An 18,471-nucleotide genomic window follows, 5' to 3' on the forward strand; every position below is an offset into this window, starting at 1 on the left:
CTGGACTTTGGCAACCCACCAAATTTGGCGTGGAAACCACAGTTTGGGAAACACTTCTCTACAATACTCTATGCTACTCTTCACCCTTTCACTCTACTCCATCTATGCCATTCCATTACAATCTATGCCATTCCACAACACCCCACTCTACGATATAGCACAACCCTTGTACCACTCTACTTTATGCCACTCTTCTGTACGACATGCCCCTCTATTCTGCGACACTCTTTCTGTCCTTTGCCAAAGTGTTCTCCTCCCTGCACAAGCACCCTCCACCCTGTATGTCCACGGTCCTCACTCACTATCGATATCTGTTTTCTAACCCACCACACTGTTCAAATCTACACATTACACCCAATTACTTAACACTGTATGTCTGCTCTCCACATGCGTGCTACAATCTGTACATGCGTTCCCTGTGTTCACACTTTATTTGCATGTTCGCTTTCTATCATCCATAATTTTATTCTACCCAACACTTGCACTGCTTGTGTACGTACATGTTTCACCCTCTGTATCCACCATCTACATCTGTTGCTTATCTCACATATCCAATCTAAGCCATCTGCATCCACTCTGAACCCTGTACATCTGTTCTCAACACTTGCTCTAGCCATTCCAAACACCACTTTTGCTCTTGGTGCACTACATCCACTCTCCATCTTATCTGCTAAATACTAACCTCACTAACTCCCAGCCCTTCTCATTCTCTCTGCATTACGACCACATCTAACACCATTTAAGTTCCCTCTGTGGGAGTCTTCTAGCTATTAAATTCATCTTCTACATCCACTCTTCTTCCATGATAGGAGCTTTCCATTTCCACTAAACATTCATTGACACTCCACTTCCACTTGTCTATAACCTCCAAAAGCGCACTCAATTTTTCACTTGGAACTGCTATCTTGCTGCTAGCCCACACTTCAGAACTGATCTTCAGATATGCTCTTCATAGAAGCTCTCCATATCCAATCTCAACATCCACTATGCCTTGTTCTCTTTACAAGCTCTCTTCAAATCTTCTGTCCAAATATACTTTGCACAACATATTTCACACGCCTTATCCTTACTCTTCTGTCCAGTGATGCACTGTTCTACCATTCACAAACGGTACTCAACTCATTACATATTCGGCCTTAGCATGACACATTTACACCTACAGTCCCATGCGTTTTTATGTTCCACACTACATATGTTAATATCTCCTCTCTGCAGTCAACATCTGCTATCCACATAGACTTTCCACATGAACATCCTCTCACACTGTACATCTGCAGAGTTTAACATCCACTTGCACTTAAATCCCATTCTTAAACAAAGAGTCAGAACAATAATTAAACTATTTGCCAACTGGGATTTAGAACACTTCTCACTGCATGGCTTACTAACTACACACATGGAGCATTGTGACTATATACAGCTCCAAAATCCATCACCATGCTCACTTATAGTACTAAACACACCCAATACAGCACCACACAAAGCACAACTTAGTAAACCACATCCATGAACACTAGCCAATAGATAATTAGAATACCACTTGGGACACCCTCACACCAAACAGCCATTGGCAAGACCACCATTTTCCTAAGCTGCTCAGACCTACTCACTACCTCACTGTACCATTCACCCACACAACATCATGAACGTGCAAGTCCATACACACCAAAGCCATTCACAATAAAACCCTCAGCTGTGACCATACTGCATTGAGTATTTTGCCCACTCGCCCCACTTGAAACTCATTTGAAATCCACTTTCTATACTGAACAACAATATCTCATCCATAGCTCCTCAATGCTACTCTCCTGCATCTGTGAAATGTACATGATAGTTCCAATTTAGAGAAAAAATATACTATACATTACTGAAAGCTGCTGTGAGTCCCTTTAAATTGGGAATGATGTATGAAAATGTGATTTTTATGTTATTCCTAATTTATTTTTAAGCTTACGGTTATCACAGTTTGTAGTTGCTGTAATAGTTACTAGAATTGTAGTATTACCACAACATTATCCCAGGCAGATGTCTTATATACACTAATTGAGGGCCTCTTTTTGCTTAACAGTAACCTCCAGTGCTATTAAAGCCTACATGAACTACCATGCAACCTATTCAGATGCGCTCACAGCGCAATAGTGAAGTAATAAGATTACAACCATAAGTGGTCATAAAGTAATTGTGAAGTAATACAAACACATCCTGAAGTAATCATGAAGTGCTCATTGGTCAATCTGCTCCCATCCCCTAGTTGTCATGGAGTCATCATGAGGTAATCTGCCCTCATCCTTTTGTTGTCATGGAGTCATCCCTTAGTAGTTAAAGATAATCACACATTTTCCAAGGAAGTAATCAGGAACTCATCCTGAAGTAGTTACTGTGATGACTCTGGATGGAGGCATCTCATTTAAATATTTATCCCTAAAGGCATACTTCAGTATGGCTTAGGATGACTTCCCCAGATAATTGCAGGAACAGCTCAGCTGAAGTCATCAGAGGACTTCAGAATGACTCCAGGATGATCTTCCTTTTTGACCTGGGCAGGGCAAGAACTGCAGCAGAACCTGAACGTCTGAGAGGAGGAAACCGGCAACAGAAAGACGGGAAGCCCTCCAAGATTTACCTAGCAACAAGGCGATAGCCACCATGGGGAAGGTATCTAAAAGGCGGGAAACGGAGCAGCAGGAACCGACGGGGATACACCAGGGGCATAAATCCCAAAGGCAACAACCCGCACCGCTGGGAGAGATGCCCTGGAAGACCCCTCCCTCTACGACAACTATTCCCTGTCCTTCGGTCCTTTGGAAAGCTGCAATTCATAGCATTTTATTTATTTATTTATTTATTTTATTTTTATTTTAGGAGTTTTATATAGCGCTGACCTGACTCGAGGGTATCGGAGTGCTTTACAACAGTGTTTCATAGGAGATACCTAATAAAGCAATATCAAACAAAAGTTCAGAAGTCCACGGGTGCTGCATATTCTTGAGGTAGTATTAGAGTCTTGAGGTGGCCTTGTTGCAAGCATTGTTGAGGTAGTTCAAGGGTCCTGAGGAAACCTCGGTTTTGGCTGAGGTGAGTCAGTTGGTGCGGAGCCAAAGCGCAGCGGGCTAGGTCTCGGCATGGGGGCGGGGGTTATCCCTTCATGTTGGAGCGGTTGAGGAGTAGGACTTTAAGGTGCATTTTGAATTTTGTGAAGGACAGGATTGTTCTGATGTCTGCTGGGATGGAGTTCCAGATTTTGGGCGTATTCCCCACGAATGACCTAGCAGCGGTTGATTATTTGCGTGCACTCATGGGGATGAGAAGGAGGGAGTTGGAGCTCCTGAGGTTCCTTGTCTGACCTGCCCTTTTGAGCTTGGAGGCCAGGTAGTCGAGTTTCCCTGTGTGTAGGACTTTGTGCACGACGCAAGCCATCGCACAATGACTCATGGACCACATGTTCTTATTTTAGCAATAAAGGCCACTTTATTAAGACAGGTGCCATTTATTTTCTCAAAAACACCTTCTGCCGTTTTATGATCAATCCAATCCCCAAGCTTATACCAAACTATCTACAACCTAACCCCCCAAAATGTTGCCCCCCAACAAATCCAGAAGAACTGACCCCGTTGATGACTCCCCCTCATTCTCATTTCCTTTGTGTGTACCCCACCTCCCCCTTTGAGGATGGACAAACCCTCTGAAGGCTGCCCACCACCCCCCAGAAAAATTCAGCCTACCAAAATTGGCTAAAGAAAAAACCTGTCTTTTCGTGGCACGAAAGCATGGAAAGAAAACCCTGGCAGTAGCCAAGGAAAATTGGACCCTGGACAAAAAAGAGGATCAGAATGAAAAAAGAGGGAAGGGTGGGTGGGACAAAAAGTCCTCCGCACCTCCTGCCACCCGAGGGCACAGTGATTTTCCCGCCCGCCCGCCCTGCTAAATAACGTTCCCCGCCGCGCACCAGCTGCCCTAATTGCCCGCTTGCCCACCTGTGTGGCCGCTCCCACCATGCGAAACAGCCCAGGGGGAGACCGACTCGTGCCCTGCTCCCCCTGGGTCCCCCCTCGCACAATGACTCACGGACCACAAGTTCTTAGTTTAGCAATAAAGGCAACTTTATTAAGACAGGTGCCATTTATTTACTCAAAACACCTTTTGCCACTTTATGATCTATCACATCCCCAAGCTTATACCAAACTATCTACAACCTAACACCCCAAAATGTTGACCCCCAACAAACCCAGAAGAATTGACCCCCGTTGATAACTCCCCCTCATTCTCATTTCCTTTCCCATGTGACTGTGTACCCCCCTCCCCCCTTTGAGGATGGACAAACCCGCTCAAGGCTGCCCACACCCCCAGAAAAATTCCACCAACCAGGAAAACAAGGAAGACAATTCATAACATTGTGTTAGAGCACCATACATTTACCTGCCAGATTTCTGCAATCAAATCCCTTAATTTGAGTAAATAGAAGGCCTGCCCCATTTTAGACAAATGTACCCCATCCTCATGGAAAATATGTCTTTCAGTGCTTTGTATGGAAGGATGAGAAAGCACCTTGCCTCCGGTGTCCCCACAGTAAAGTGTCATTGCTCTATTGAGCTTCCGTCTCGCCTTCTCCAAAGCTGCATGGTTCCTTGCACCTCTCCAGTGCAGCCACGTTATGAATTCAGTCCATATCAACGTGGTGTCAACCCAGGTAGACTTGATGACGGCCAGATCAAGTTTCATCAGTTTTATTAGAGTCAGGCCAGATAAGGCAACAAGATCATTCTCACCAAGGTGAATGACAAGCAAATCCGGAGGGCTCCCTCTTTTAAGGCACATCAGAGACAACATTGGAAACAAACCCTCCCAATGCATTCCCCCATTCCCTTTCCATACCACCTCATGTCGAGCACTGGTGAGGCCCAACGATCTCCCAAAAATCTGTTATCCTGCGTAAACAGCAGCCCGCTTTACGAAGGAGTGTCCTACTATCCAATTAGTATTTTTCAAACTTACAAGCCTTGGAAGCTGACCTAGGTGAAAAAACAACCATTAACCAAAGAAACAGCGGAGTACTGGACTTTATTTCCCTAACGTATTTCTTACAACACTTGGACCTCCATCTCCCAATCCTACGTATGGCTGACCAAGACCACCCCAATCTCGCAGCCTCTGTTGCCGCCCCAATGTGAAAAGAGTGTGTGCCAAATCTGAGAGGGTCTTCACCCAAAGGAAGGAGTACCTTCCTCATCACAGCCAACAGCTCAGCTATGGAAATCTGACGTCCCTGCCCATGGCAGAAAATGGTTCCTGAGGTAAAAAAAATGTAAGCAGTGAAAATCTCCCACTCCCCCACAGGACAGCACACCCCCACCCGCTCCTGTTCAAGAAAACCCATTTTCCCCTGCCCAATTGATCCATCTTGGAAGCCCTCAACAAAATTTTCAATCTGTGGTCGTCTATGAAAACTTCCCCACTGCTAATGCCTACCCTATTGCGTAAACCTATCAACTCCGATGCACTGAAAGCCCCAAAAAACAACCATACAAAACATAACCTAAACTTGCAACACTCAAACTCATTGTAACAGGAATCAGATAATTGCACCAACACCCGTTGCAAAAAAGAAAATGTCACTGGCTGCCGTAGCTGCTTGCTACCAGCCTGTTCCTTACTGAGAACCCTAAGAACCCTCTTCACTAGCACCCCTCCCACCGGATCCCTCCCCTACCTCAACTGCCCATAAAAAGAAATCCCAGCCAGCTTGCCAGAAATGGCCCTGTGTGAAAAACCTTTATCTATCAGGTGTAACACAAAACCCAATAAAAACCTCTCATCATACACCATCTCCCCATGTGCAGCAACCTTGTTACCATAACTCAAAAACTCGTCCCAGGCTTGCTGGTAGCTTCGTCTCGTGGAGGCTGCTACTGATTACTCTACCAATTCGACAATTCTCATTCCCCCCACGTTCAGACACACTGCGGGATCTGAGTCTTGTGAGCTTCTGCCCCAGGAGCCAGCCTGCAAAATTTCACCCACTGCAAACGAGAGAGAGCATCTGCCATACAGTTACTGACTCCTGGAATATGCCTCGCTTTAAAGACAATGTTAAGCTGCAAACATTTGAGCATAAAGGCACGCAATATCCTCAACACTCTCAAATCCCTGGCCTTTTGGTGATTGATCAAGTCAACCACTGCTCTATTGTCCACATTAAACCAAACAGGTCTATTCTGGAATTCATCACCCAATACATGCAAAGCCACAAGAAGAGGAAAAAACTCCAAAAAGGCGATACTGTGACCCTGCTGTAGCCAATGTTCAGGACAGCTTATGGCGCACCACCGCCCTTCCCAGAATATACCAAAACCCTGTGCACCAGAAGCGACAGAGTAAATCTGAATTTGCCAAATCATATCTTCGTCCGCAAAAAACAAAGATACACCATTAAAGTCTGCCAGAAAAGTCAACCAAATGTACAAGTCAGCCTAGTGTCTGCTGAAAGACGCACCCTGTGGTGAGGGAGATAAGCCCCTGACATGGACATACCCAACCTCCTACAAAATGTTCTACCAGCACGAATCACCCTGCACGCAAAGTTTAGGTAGCCCAACAACTTTTGCACCTACCTAAGCTCCAGTCTAAGCTCTTCAATTACAGAAGACAAAAAAGCGAAAATCTCCTGCACTTTCTCTGCCGGCAACCTAGCTACCATTGCAATAGTGCCAATTTCAATTCCTAAAAATGTCATTCTTGTACTGGGTCCCTCCGTTTTGTCAGGCGCCAATGGCACACCTAGCTCCCGGGCCATAGCCTGAAATGTTTGTAAAGCCTGTAGGCAGTGCCCTGTATTCTGAACACCAATGAACATAAAATCGTCCAAATATTAACAAATGAGTTCATGACCACTAATGTAGGTAAAGCGCCACTGCAGGAAGGTGCTGAATGTCTCAAATAGGGCACATGATACCGAACACCCCATGGGAAGAACCTTATCCACATATAATTATCCTTGGAAGTGCATGCCTAGCAATTCAAAATCAAAAGGATGGATGGGCAAGAGCCTGAAAGGCAGACTAGATGTCACTTTTAGCCAACTGTGCCCCTCTCCCTGCTGGCCTGACCAACCTCAGCGCATCATCCACAGAAGCGTAGGACACACTGGAATCCACAGGTGATATAAAATCATTAACTGAGGAGCCCTCCAGCCAGGATAGATGGTGAAAGAGACGGAACGCCCCAGCTTTCTTTTTCGGCACCACGCCCAGAGGAGAGACAATCAAGTTACGCTTTGGACAATGAACAGGGGCCCACAACTCTGCCTGCTTCTACCTCGGGCCTGTAACTTCTGCTGAACAACCTTCGGAAACTCTTTAGATGACTTCAAGTTATCAGACCACCTGTACTGCCGGGGCCCCTGATAGCCTATCCGAAAACCATCTATGAAACCCCAAAATAACCTGGAAGCTGCGTCCGTGTCCAGGTAATCTCCCAGCCATTGTGCCAATATGTCCAGCTTAACTGGTGTATGAGCCCTTTGGTACAAACTGGAAAGTCTGTCCCTTACCCCTCTGTCCCTGACATTGCTCTCCAAATCTCTGACCAGGGAAACATTGAGTGAGGGGATGTTTGCCCCCACATTGTGAGCAATCGTGCTTGTATCTACAGAATTGCCTATTGCAAAACCACCTGCTGAAGTTCCAACAGTCTCCAAAAACAGGTGGTTGAGCCCTGCCACCAAACCCCGCCCCTGTCTGGGCGGGATGAAACTGAAAGGGCTGATAAGATACTGGCAATCCACTGGCGATATGGGTGGTAGCAGGCAGCTGAGAAGACGCCATCCACTGTAGCCACAACTACGAGTCTACATCTCCCCAAGGTCTGTCATGGAAAATGCTCATGTGTGCTCTAAACTCCTCATCATAAGACAACCAAGCATAACCCCCAAAATAACTCTGAGCATTACTTATGATGTCCATGTACTTAAACATCGCTATTGCTCTGTCCTGGTGTTTTTCGCAATATATACTAGCATATATAAGAAATGCTGAAGTCCAGTTTTCAATTGTTTTAGCGACCCTAGGTCTCCTGGCCAGATCCCACTCCTCCTTCTTTGAGCCTTCTTTGGCTTGAATGTCCCGATGTAACAACTTAAAAACATCCACAAATTTGTGATGCCAAATCCTGCTTTTAGTTTTCTCAGATAAATGAGAGATTAATGGAATACCAATCCCCATGCAAGGCACTTTCTTGTGAATTTTCCTATCCTCCTCCCCAGCTGCTGTGTCCTTTGCTCCCAATGCCTTGACCTCCGTAACGACTGTGGCAGGATCGCCACCCACCCACTCCTTCTCCTGCAGAGCAGCTGTCTGACCAGACCCAGTAGATTCTTGGCCCCCTTCCTTGTCTCCCCAACTCCAATAGATATGGTAGCTGTCTGTGTTTGTCCCCCTTGTTGCCACACCATCCACCAGCCCTGCTCACCTTTCGGTAACTGGGACGCTCTCTGCAGGAAGTCCTGAGGATCATCGTGTGGCTGAGTGACAGTTGTAGGGTCCCGTACAATTACTCGGTCCGCACTTGACGTCTGCAAAAGACTAAGAACACTGTTGCACCCCAACACAACCCTCTTATCCCCCGCTATTCTCAAAAAGTTCTCCCCGCTTTCCCCACAATCCCCATCTCTCAATTCTCCTTCTTCAAGATCATCACTTTCCCCATCAAAAACCAAAGAATCACCAATTCTCCCAGAAATGTTCCCACTTCCCCCCGGCATCTCCCCGTCCCCTACTCCCCCATCGTAAAATTCCCATTGAATACTTTTTGTAGCTTGTGGTGGAAAAGAATGAGAGGTAAAATCTGCACCAGATCTCCCCCCTGCTGAGCGCCCTTGTGGCAGTGCTGCGACATGCTCTTACCTAGCCACTCTTTTGCCAGGCGCCTTTTCGGTTAAAGCTGGCATTGCGTTCACCAAGCCGCTCTGACCTGAGTGTTCCTTTACACCAGGGGTACCCTGCTTCCCCTGTTTCCTTCCCCCCTGTGCCCCACTGTCTGAACCACTACTACCCACCCATACCCAGTGACCACCTCCACCTTTCTGCATGACCTGCTGCAAGGGCCCGCCTGCCTTCACACCCTGCTGACCCAACAACATGGCTGGGGTGACCAATTGTCTTACAACTTGCACTGCGCCCACCTGCTGAGCAAACTGCGCTCTTGCACCCACCACCTGTGGGGACCATCCCGGCCACTGCCCCGCCTCCTTGCCGTCCAGAAAATCAGGCCGATACCAAAGCATCCCACTACTAGGGGCTGCCCTGCCCGAAGCCCACCCTGCTCCGGGCATACAGCACCAGGTGTACAACCCCCCCAGGGGGCCCGTGGGCAAAACCTCTGAAGACACAGCCTGTGTAATTGCACCATTAAAAGCTGGGGCAGGGCTCCATAAGTAAGTGTGCCCCTGGATATTGAGCAACTGCGTGTCTCCCTGCACATTAAAACTAGCCTGGGGGTTCAACTGGGCAGCAGGGGCTTCCTGGCGCTGACCAAGCTTAACAGCTGTGGCCACAGTGCTCTGTAGCAGCTTGCTCTCTGCTCCTTTCTTGCCTGCAAAACTCAATCAGCCCAGGGCGCCACCCCTCAACCTCCCAGCCCGGTCCACATGACGCCGCCCCCTCCTCCCGCCCACCGCAGCGCTCCGCTCAGCATGGGAAGCACCAGTGTCATCAAATACCTGAGCGGCAGTGAGGCCTGCCGCACCCGTGTCCTCTCGCTGCCCTAATTGCCCGCTTGCCCACCTGTGTGGCCACTTCCACCGTGCGAAACAGCCCAGGGGGAGACCGGCTCGTGCCCTGCTCCCCCTGGGTCCCCTCTTCTGAAGTACGATGAAGCATGATGCCATGTCCTTTCTTTCGCTTTCCTACTCGACTGACAGGTACTTTGTACCCTAGTGGTCATCAGACCTGTTGCAGGAGATATCCTGATAGGGCAAAATTCGATGTAGATAAATTTCGAATGTAACAAGGTGCCCCTCAGCATCTGGGACACACATCGACCGCCAACCAGGAGCAATGTCCCGCTACCAGTCACGTCACCGCCGCAGTCAACACATAAGCACAAAGCAGAAGGCAGGGCCACTCCAAGGCATGGGCAGGGCACAAACACCACAGGGACGCACCACCCCAAACTGCACAGCAATACACCCCATCAAGTCACAGGCCAGGTGCCCATCCTGTGCACCCCCATGTACACCAACAAGCAACAAGCACTGCAGCAAGCAAGCACAATACACACCCTGCACCACACAACACACAACCAGGGAGACAGCTACTGCAGGAGTGGCTGACAAGGAACACACAACACCAGTGCCACACACACTGAAGGTCCACAAGCCTTGCCAGAACATACACACACAAACAAACACACACCCTGGGTGTAGCCACAAACACAACACACACACAGGGATGCCTCAAGAACAACACACAAACACTACAGGAACACATACTGAACCCCAACAGAAACAGACATACCCTGTCAGCCAAACTGGGGAAAGGCAATGGGAGCACAGACACAAGAGGAGTTCACAAGATCATCACTCAGGAACAAAACACACACACCATAACACATATCACACAAGAAGGTCATCAGGACAAACCCACACTGCCACATCAAACCAACCACAGATGCACATAAAACACTAATCAACAAACACCACAGGACATTAGGAGATGCACATCAGGCAATGCCAAGGCCACATACACACAGCACTGCATGCACAACAAGCAGTGTGTGCATAACAAGCACAACAGCCACACACAGACATGATTGACACAACCTCATCACACACACCACAAACCAGCACAGCACAAATACAACAGCACACCCAGGAAGTGAAGCAATACCACAGCCAACACACACACAGCCAACACAAAAACTACACATGCACCACTCTGGGATACAAGAGCCAAGCCATCTCCACCAGAGCACTGGACAGCACACACAGCTGAAGTGCACATGACCACCACAGAATGACCAATAGCACAAGGACAGCACACATACACCATTGTGGCAATGTCCAGAGGGGAACAACACTCATGGCCCAAGAACTGCAACACACAGCACAAGCTCACAAATGAAGTGATGGGGAGGCACACACACATGGAAACCAAGAGGACAGCTGACATCAAAGTGAAATACCCTGCATGTCAGTAGCAGACGTGTAAGGGGTGTACCACACACAAATAAAGGGAGGGAAGATCCACAATGGCCAGGCACAAGTGGCACACATAGGGGATGGCTTAACACCACACATACCATGCCATGTAGGAGGAGAAAAGCCACCATGTGCCTGCAATGCATGACAAACACAAACACAATGCCAGTGTGGAGCAGCAGGCCCACACAGTCTACACAAACACACCAAAGACACCTTATTTATTTTTATTTTATTTTATAGCATTTGTAAGGCGCACAGCTACCCACAAAGGGTTTCCCGGCGCCGAAAAGCGGGTCACGAGCACAGCTAGAGAGAGAGAAAATCCAAGGGTACTTATTTGTCAAACAGCCAGGTCTTTACACTTTTTCTAAAGTTCCTGTAGTTTTCCTCTTTGCGTATTTGGATGGGCAATGTGTTCCACAGGGTTGGGCCCAGATATGAAAACGATCTCCCGCCCATTCTAGCCCGTTTGTACCTGGGAACCGCAAAAGTCGCTGATGTAGCTGAACGAAGATTGCGATTGGGAAAGTGGGGCTTGGCAAGATCTTGGAGATACTTGGGAGCGGTCCCAGCTTTAATTTTAAACAGATAGCTTAAGGTTTTGAAACGAATCCGGTTTTCAACCCTGAGCCAGTGAAGATCCCTAAGATGTTTAGTGATCATGGCGTGTCTGGGTATTCTACAATGCTTCTACAAAGCAGTCTGGCCGCGGCGTTTTGTACCAGTTGTAAGCGTCTTACTACTGCTTTGTTTGCTTTGTCTGCTTTGTTTGCACCCAGGTACAGGATGTTACCGTAGTCAAGCCGAGAAGTTACTAAGGCATTGACTACGGTCTTCTGGGTGGTAAGTGGCAACATCCAAACAATTTTACGAAGCCATCTAAGAATAGTGAAACATGTGCCCGCCACTTTGTTGGCTTGCTGTGTCATGGAGAGATTGTCATCAATGATGACCCCAAGATTTCTGACTTGAGTGGCTGGAGGCGGTAGCTTGCCTAGTGATGTCGGCCAGTGGGGATCACTCCGAAGATCCTTATTGTTCCCTAAAAGGAGGACCTCTGTTTTGTCCCCATTCAATTTAAGTTGATTGGCCGACATCCAGCAAAATATCTCATGAAGGCCTATTTTGAGTGCGGAAGGAGCAGACGTGTCAGATTTAGAAAGAGAGAACAAAATCTGAGAATCGTCAGCATATGTCATTAAAATAAGACCAAAGCTCTCAGCAAGATTGGCTAGAGGACGAAGATACAAATTAAACAACAGGGGACTCAGGATAGATCCCTGTGGTACACCATGGGGAGAATAGAAGACATCCGAGCAGGCCTCAGCAGAGGTGATCTGGAAGGTGCGTAGGGATAAGTATGATTTAATCCATTCTAATGCCCTGCCCTCGACACCACACTCCTCCAGCCTGACAAGCAGTCTGGAATGAGAGATGGTGTCGAAGGCCGCACTGAGATCTAACAGGACCAGTGCCACCGTTTGTCCATCATCTCTGAGCTCTCTGATCTTTTCCGTAATCCCGAGCAGGGCTGTCTCGGTAGAGTATCCACTCCTAAAACCGGACTGGGACGGGTGGAGTAATTCATTTTTCTCCACATATGAGGAAAGTGCCTCATGAATATGCCTTTCCAACATTTTGGAAAAAGCAGGGAGTAACGATATTGGCCGATAATTGGCCAATATCGTAGAATCAGCAGTCGTTTTTTTTAACAAAGGGCTGACTATGGCATGTTTCCATAAAGCAGGAACTGAGGCCTGTTCCATGGAGGCATTAAGTGTATCTGTGATGGGCATCAGGGTGGAGTCCTCCAGTTGGCTCATGATACTGATGGGAATGGGGTCGCGAGGGGAACCCGATTTGATAGATTTTAAAAGTTTCCTCAGTTGATCTGGTGTAATGGGAGGCCAGGCTTCAAGATGGCAATTACCTTTGGGGGTTAGGGGAGTGTCATCTTGGTTATGGACGTTAGTGCTGTTTTTGTTAATATTGGAGACGATCTTCTCAATTTTTTCAGAGAAGAAGGACGCCAGATCCTGACACTGCTGGGTGTTAAGTGGAGCCGCCTCCGCTCTACAATTTTCTCCAGCCAGTTCCTTCACAGTGTTGAAAAGCGTCTGGACTTTGTTTACAGCTGTATTTATGGTGGTAGTCACATAACTTGCCTTGGCTTTCATACATGCCGAGTGATAGCTGTTTCTGGCCTTTCGATAGATCTCTTTTTGTTGCAGTTCGTATTTCTTGCGCCACTGCCTCTCTAGGTTCTTACAAGAAGATTTTTCTTTCTTGAGGGCCTCTGTAAACCAAGGGGCAGGGGGACGATGAACTTTCCCTTTACAGCGGGATAATGGCAGACTGGCGTTCACTGCGTCGTTTAGCCAAGTCTGTATAGCATCAGATATATTTTCCATATCACCCTCAAGGCGTGGATGATCTTTATTCAATGCACTATTGAGGTTATCTAGATTTAAGTTTTTCCAATTTCTCCTAAAAGAGTCCGAAAGAGTAACGGGTGGGCGTATGATAGGTTTAAGAGAAATAGTAAAGAGTATGAGAAAATGATCTGACCAGCAAATGGGAGTGGTGTTCATCCATGATAATTCTTTCAGGTTTGAGATGATAGGATCGAGAAGATGTCCCGCTTTATGGGTAGGGCCCTTATTACGTAATGTCATGTCTAAAGCTATGAGGTCATCTATAAGATTTTTACAAATCTTGTTGTTGTCGTCGTCCAGATGGAGATTCAAGTCCCCGAGTACTGTAAAATTTTGAGCTTTTAAATGGAGAGGTAAAATAAAGTTTGCTAAGTTTTCTGACCAAGTAGGGTTATTAACTGGAGGTCGGTAAATAAGTAGGCCAGAGAAGGTGAAATTAGGGCTGAGGGTGATTTTAAAAGATGCCGCTTCACAATTAGGAATGTCTGCAGGTTCGAAATGGCATGCAAACTCCCTTTTATAGATAATGGCGATGCCACCTCCTATTTGGCCAACACGATCCCTCCTTACAATAGCATAGCTCGGGGGGAGTGCCGTGGCCACATCCGGGCCAGCACTATCATGAAGCCAGGTTTCTGTGAGAAATATTGCACTAAGCTTCTCTTCCAATAGGAGGTGGAAAATATCTAGTTTGTGTTGGGGTAATGAACGGCAATTTACTAGGTAAAATGTAAAATTACTAGAGCACTCTTCCTGCCGTGGGGTATTATGGGAGGGGTCGTGAGGAGTATCCGGGTACGGCTGGTAATTTGACAGAGTGATAGAGCACTCAGGGCACGTTTGTGTACCAGCACAAGATGGGTTCAGTGTTATACATTTGTCATGTCTAGCGGGGCGAAGCGCTCTAAGAGACTCCCCAGATAGCATCATACCTGCGTAATGAGTGAGGCAGAGTATTGTGCCCTATGTCCCGGCCTGGCCCGGACAGGCACAGACGGGCTGACTCTGGCTGGACTCCGGCGAAAACGAGGCGTGACCGCTAAACGCGTCCGCTATCGCGGAGAACAACTGTTTCCTTTTATAGCGGAGACTAGCGCTCTCTCACCACGCTGTCCCGCAGTAAAATGGCTGCCACAGTATTCCCTGATGCTCGGTGCCTTGCCCTAACTCGGCAGGTATCGAGCGAGTGAGAAATCAAGGATCAAACAAAGGATCAAACAAACACAACACTGATGTGCAACTCACACAATTTGCACACTTCTAACTTACCAACACTTCTAACTTACCAACACATCAAGGAGGAGTCACACACAACAGCATGGAGACACCAACACACAGCACAGTGCACAACAAACAGCTCACACAAGTGCGTACAGTCTTCTACACAGGGCACGACAAAACAAACAACAGGCACCCAACTCCTGGATGACACATGTGTATCTCTCACAATCCAGGGGCACCCACAGATCCACTACAAACTTACACCCTTCACACTGCACACCTCTGCTACACCCAAGACCACACATCTCATGTAGGTCATGGTACCAGGACTAAGGGCCAACATAAGATGACCATACACATACACGGCTGGGCACACATAAAGGAATCCACACACATACATCATTACATATCCCAGCCTGCTTCCAAACCTTTGCACAGCATCACACCCTGTGCTGGCAGTGTCCCCAACCTGCCATGTGAACAGTGTAGCCAACAATAGCAAATCACAAAGAAGAAAACTGCATGGCAGGTAAAATAGCCTTTCACAGATTACACTAATTACACTATTATCAGGTTCAGAATGGACAGAAGACCCTGTCACCCCTGTCTAAAAATCTGATGCTTGCAAAGAGCTTTGCAATGTTGAAGTGATACATAGAGCGTGGGGCACAGCCAAACTAATGCAAACACCAAAAGAACTTTAATCAGCAAGGACACTGACAAAACACACAACAGGCGTAACTGTATTTATTCACATATTGCACAGCTGTGGCAGTAGAACAATAGTAGACAACCGCAAAGCACAACATGATGATCATATGCAAGATACTATGCACAGGTTAAATACAAACAGGAAGGCCAGTGTCCATAGCACAGGTGAGAGCCCAACACAGCAGAGCAACAGGGCAAGTGTCCATAGCACATGGGAGAGCCCAACACAGCAGAGCAACAGGGTCAGTGTCCATGGCACAGGTGAGACAGCAAGTACATGAGAGACTGCACAGGGGAGAGTACAGCACAGCAGAGCAACAGGGCCAGTGTCCATAGCACAGGGGAGAGCCGAACACAGCAGAGCAACAGGGCCAGTGTCCATTGTACAGGTGAGACAGCAAGTACATGAGAGGCTGCACAGGGGAGAGTGCAGCACAGTAGAGCAACAGGGCAACTGTCCATAGCACAGGGGAGAGCCCAACACAGCAGAGCAACAGGGCTAGTGGCCATGGCACAGGTGAGACAGCAAGTACATGAAAGACTGCACAGGGGAGAGTACAGCACAGCAGAGCAACAGGGCCAGTGTCCATAGCACAGGGGAGAGCCCAACACAGCAGAGCAACAGGGCCAGTGTCCATGGCCCAGATGAGACAGCAAGTACATGAGAGGCTGCACAGGGGAGAGTACAGCACAGTAGAGCAACAGGGACAGTGTCCATAGCACAGGGAAGAGCCCAACACAGCAGAGCAACAGGGCCAGTGTCCATGGCACAGGTGAGACAGCAAGTACATGAGAGGCTGCACAGGGGAGAGTGCAGCACAGAGGAGCAACAGGGCCAGTGTCCATAGCACAGGGGAGAGCCCAACACAGCAGAGCAACAGGGCCAGTGTCCATAGCACAGGGGAGATCCCAACACCGCCGAGCAACAGGGCCAGTGTCCATGGCACAGGTGAGGCAGCAAGTACATGAGAGGCTGCACAGGGGAGAGTACAGCACAGCAGAGCAACAGGGCCAGTGTCCATAGCACAGGGGAGAGCCCAACACAGCAGAGCAACAGGGCCAGTGTCCATGGCACAGGTGAGACAGCAAGTACATGAGAGGCTGCGCAGGGGAGAGTACAGCACAGCAGAGCAACAGGGACAGTGTCCATAGCACAGGGAAGAGCCCAACACAGCAGAGCACCAGGGCCAGTGTCCATGGCACAGGTGAGACAGCAAGTACATGAGAGGCTGCACAGGGCAGAGTACAGCACAGCAGAGCAACAGGGACAGTGTCCATAGCACAGGGGAGAGCCGAACACAGCAGAGCAACAGGGCCAGTGTCCATTGTACAGGTGAGACAGCAAGTACATGAGAGGCTGCACAGGGTAGAGTACAGCACAGCAGAGCAACAGGGCAAGTGTCCATAGCACAGCGGAGAGCCCAACACAGCAGAGCAACAGGGCTAGTGGCCATGGCACAGGTGAGACAGCAAGTACAGGAAAGACTGCACAGGGGAGAGTACAGCACAGCAGAGCAACAGGGCCAGTGTCTATAGCACAGGGGAGACCCCAACACAGCAGAGCAACAGGGCCAGTGTCCATAGCACAGGGGAGATTTCAACACAGCAGGGCAACAGGGTCAGTGTCCATAGCACAGGGGAGAGCCCAACACAGCAGAGCAACAGGGCCAGTGTCCATGGCACAGGTGAGACAGCAAGTACATGAGAGGCTGCACAGGGGAGAGTACAGCAGAGCAACAGGGACAGTGTCCATAGCACAGGGAAGAGCCCAACACAGCAGAGCAACAGGGCCGGTGTCCATGGCACAGGTGAGACAGCAAGTACATGAGAGGCTGCACAGGGGAGAGTACAGCACAGCAGGGCAACAGGGCCAGTGTCCATAGCACAGGAGAGAGCCCAACACAGCAGAGCAACAGGGCCAGTGTCCATGGCACAGGTGAGGCAGCAAGTACATGAGAGGCTGCACAGGGGAGAGTACAGCACAGCAGAGCAACAGAGCCAGTGTCCATAGCACAGGGGAGACCCCAACACAGCAGAGCAACAGGGCCAGTGTCCATGGCACAGGTGAGGCAGCAAGTACATGAGAGGCTGCACAGGGGAGAGTACAGCACAGCAGAGCAACAGGGCCAGTGTCCATAGCATAGGGGAGACCCCAACACAGCAGAGCAACAGGGCCAGTGTCCATGGCACAGGTGAGACAGCAAGTACATGAGAGGCTGCGCAGGGGATAGTACAGCACAGCAGAGCAACAGGGACAGTGTCCATAGCACAGGGAAGAGCCCAACACAGCAGAGCAACAGGGCCAGTGTCCATGGCACAGGTGAGACAGCAAGTACATGAGAGGCTGCACAGGGGAGAGTACAGCACAGCAGAGCAAGAGGGCCAGTGTCCATAGCACAGGGGAGAGCCCAACACAGCAGAGCAACAGGGCCAGTGTCCATAGCACAGGGGAGATCCCAACACAGCAGAGCAACAGGGCCATTGTCCATAGCACAGGGGAGATCCCAACACAGCAGAGCAACAGGGCCAGTGTCCATGGCACATGTGAGACAGCAAGTACATGAGAGGCTGCACAGGGGAGAGTACAGCACAGCAGAGCAACAGGGACAGTGTCCATAGCACAGGGGAGAGCCCAACACAGCAGAGCAACAGGGCCAGTGTCCATAGCACAGGGGAGATCCCAACACAGCAGAGCAACAGGGTCAGTGTCCATAGCACTGGGGAGATCCAAACACAGCAGAGCAACTGGGCCAGTGTCCATGGCACAGGTGAGACAGCAAGTGCATGAGAGGCTGCATAGGGGAGAGTACAGCACAGCAGAGCAACAGGGCCAGTGTCCATAGCACAGGGGAGAGCCCAACACAGCAGAGCAACAGGGCCAGTGTCCATGGCACAGGTGAGACATCAAGT

The sequence above is a fragment of the Lissotriton vulgaris genome, chromosome 9 (genome assembly GCF_964263255.1).
Source record: "Lissotriton vulgaris chromosome 9, aLisVul1.2, whole genome shotgun sequence".
Taxonomy (NCBI): Eukaryota; Metazoa; Chordata; class Amphibia; order Caudata; family Salamandridae; genus Lissotriton; species Lissotriton vulgaris.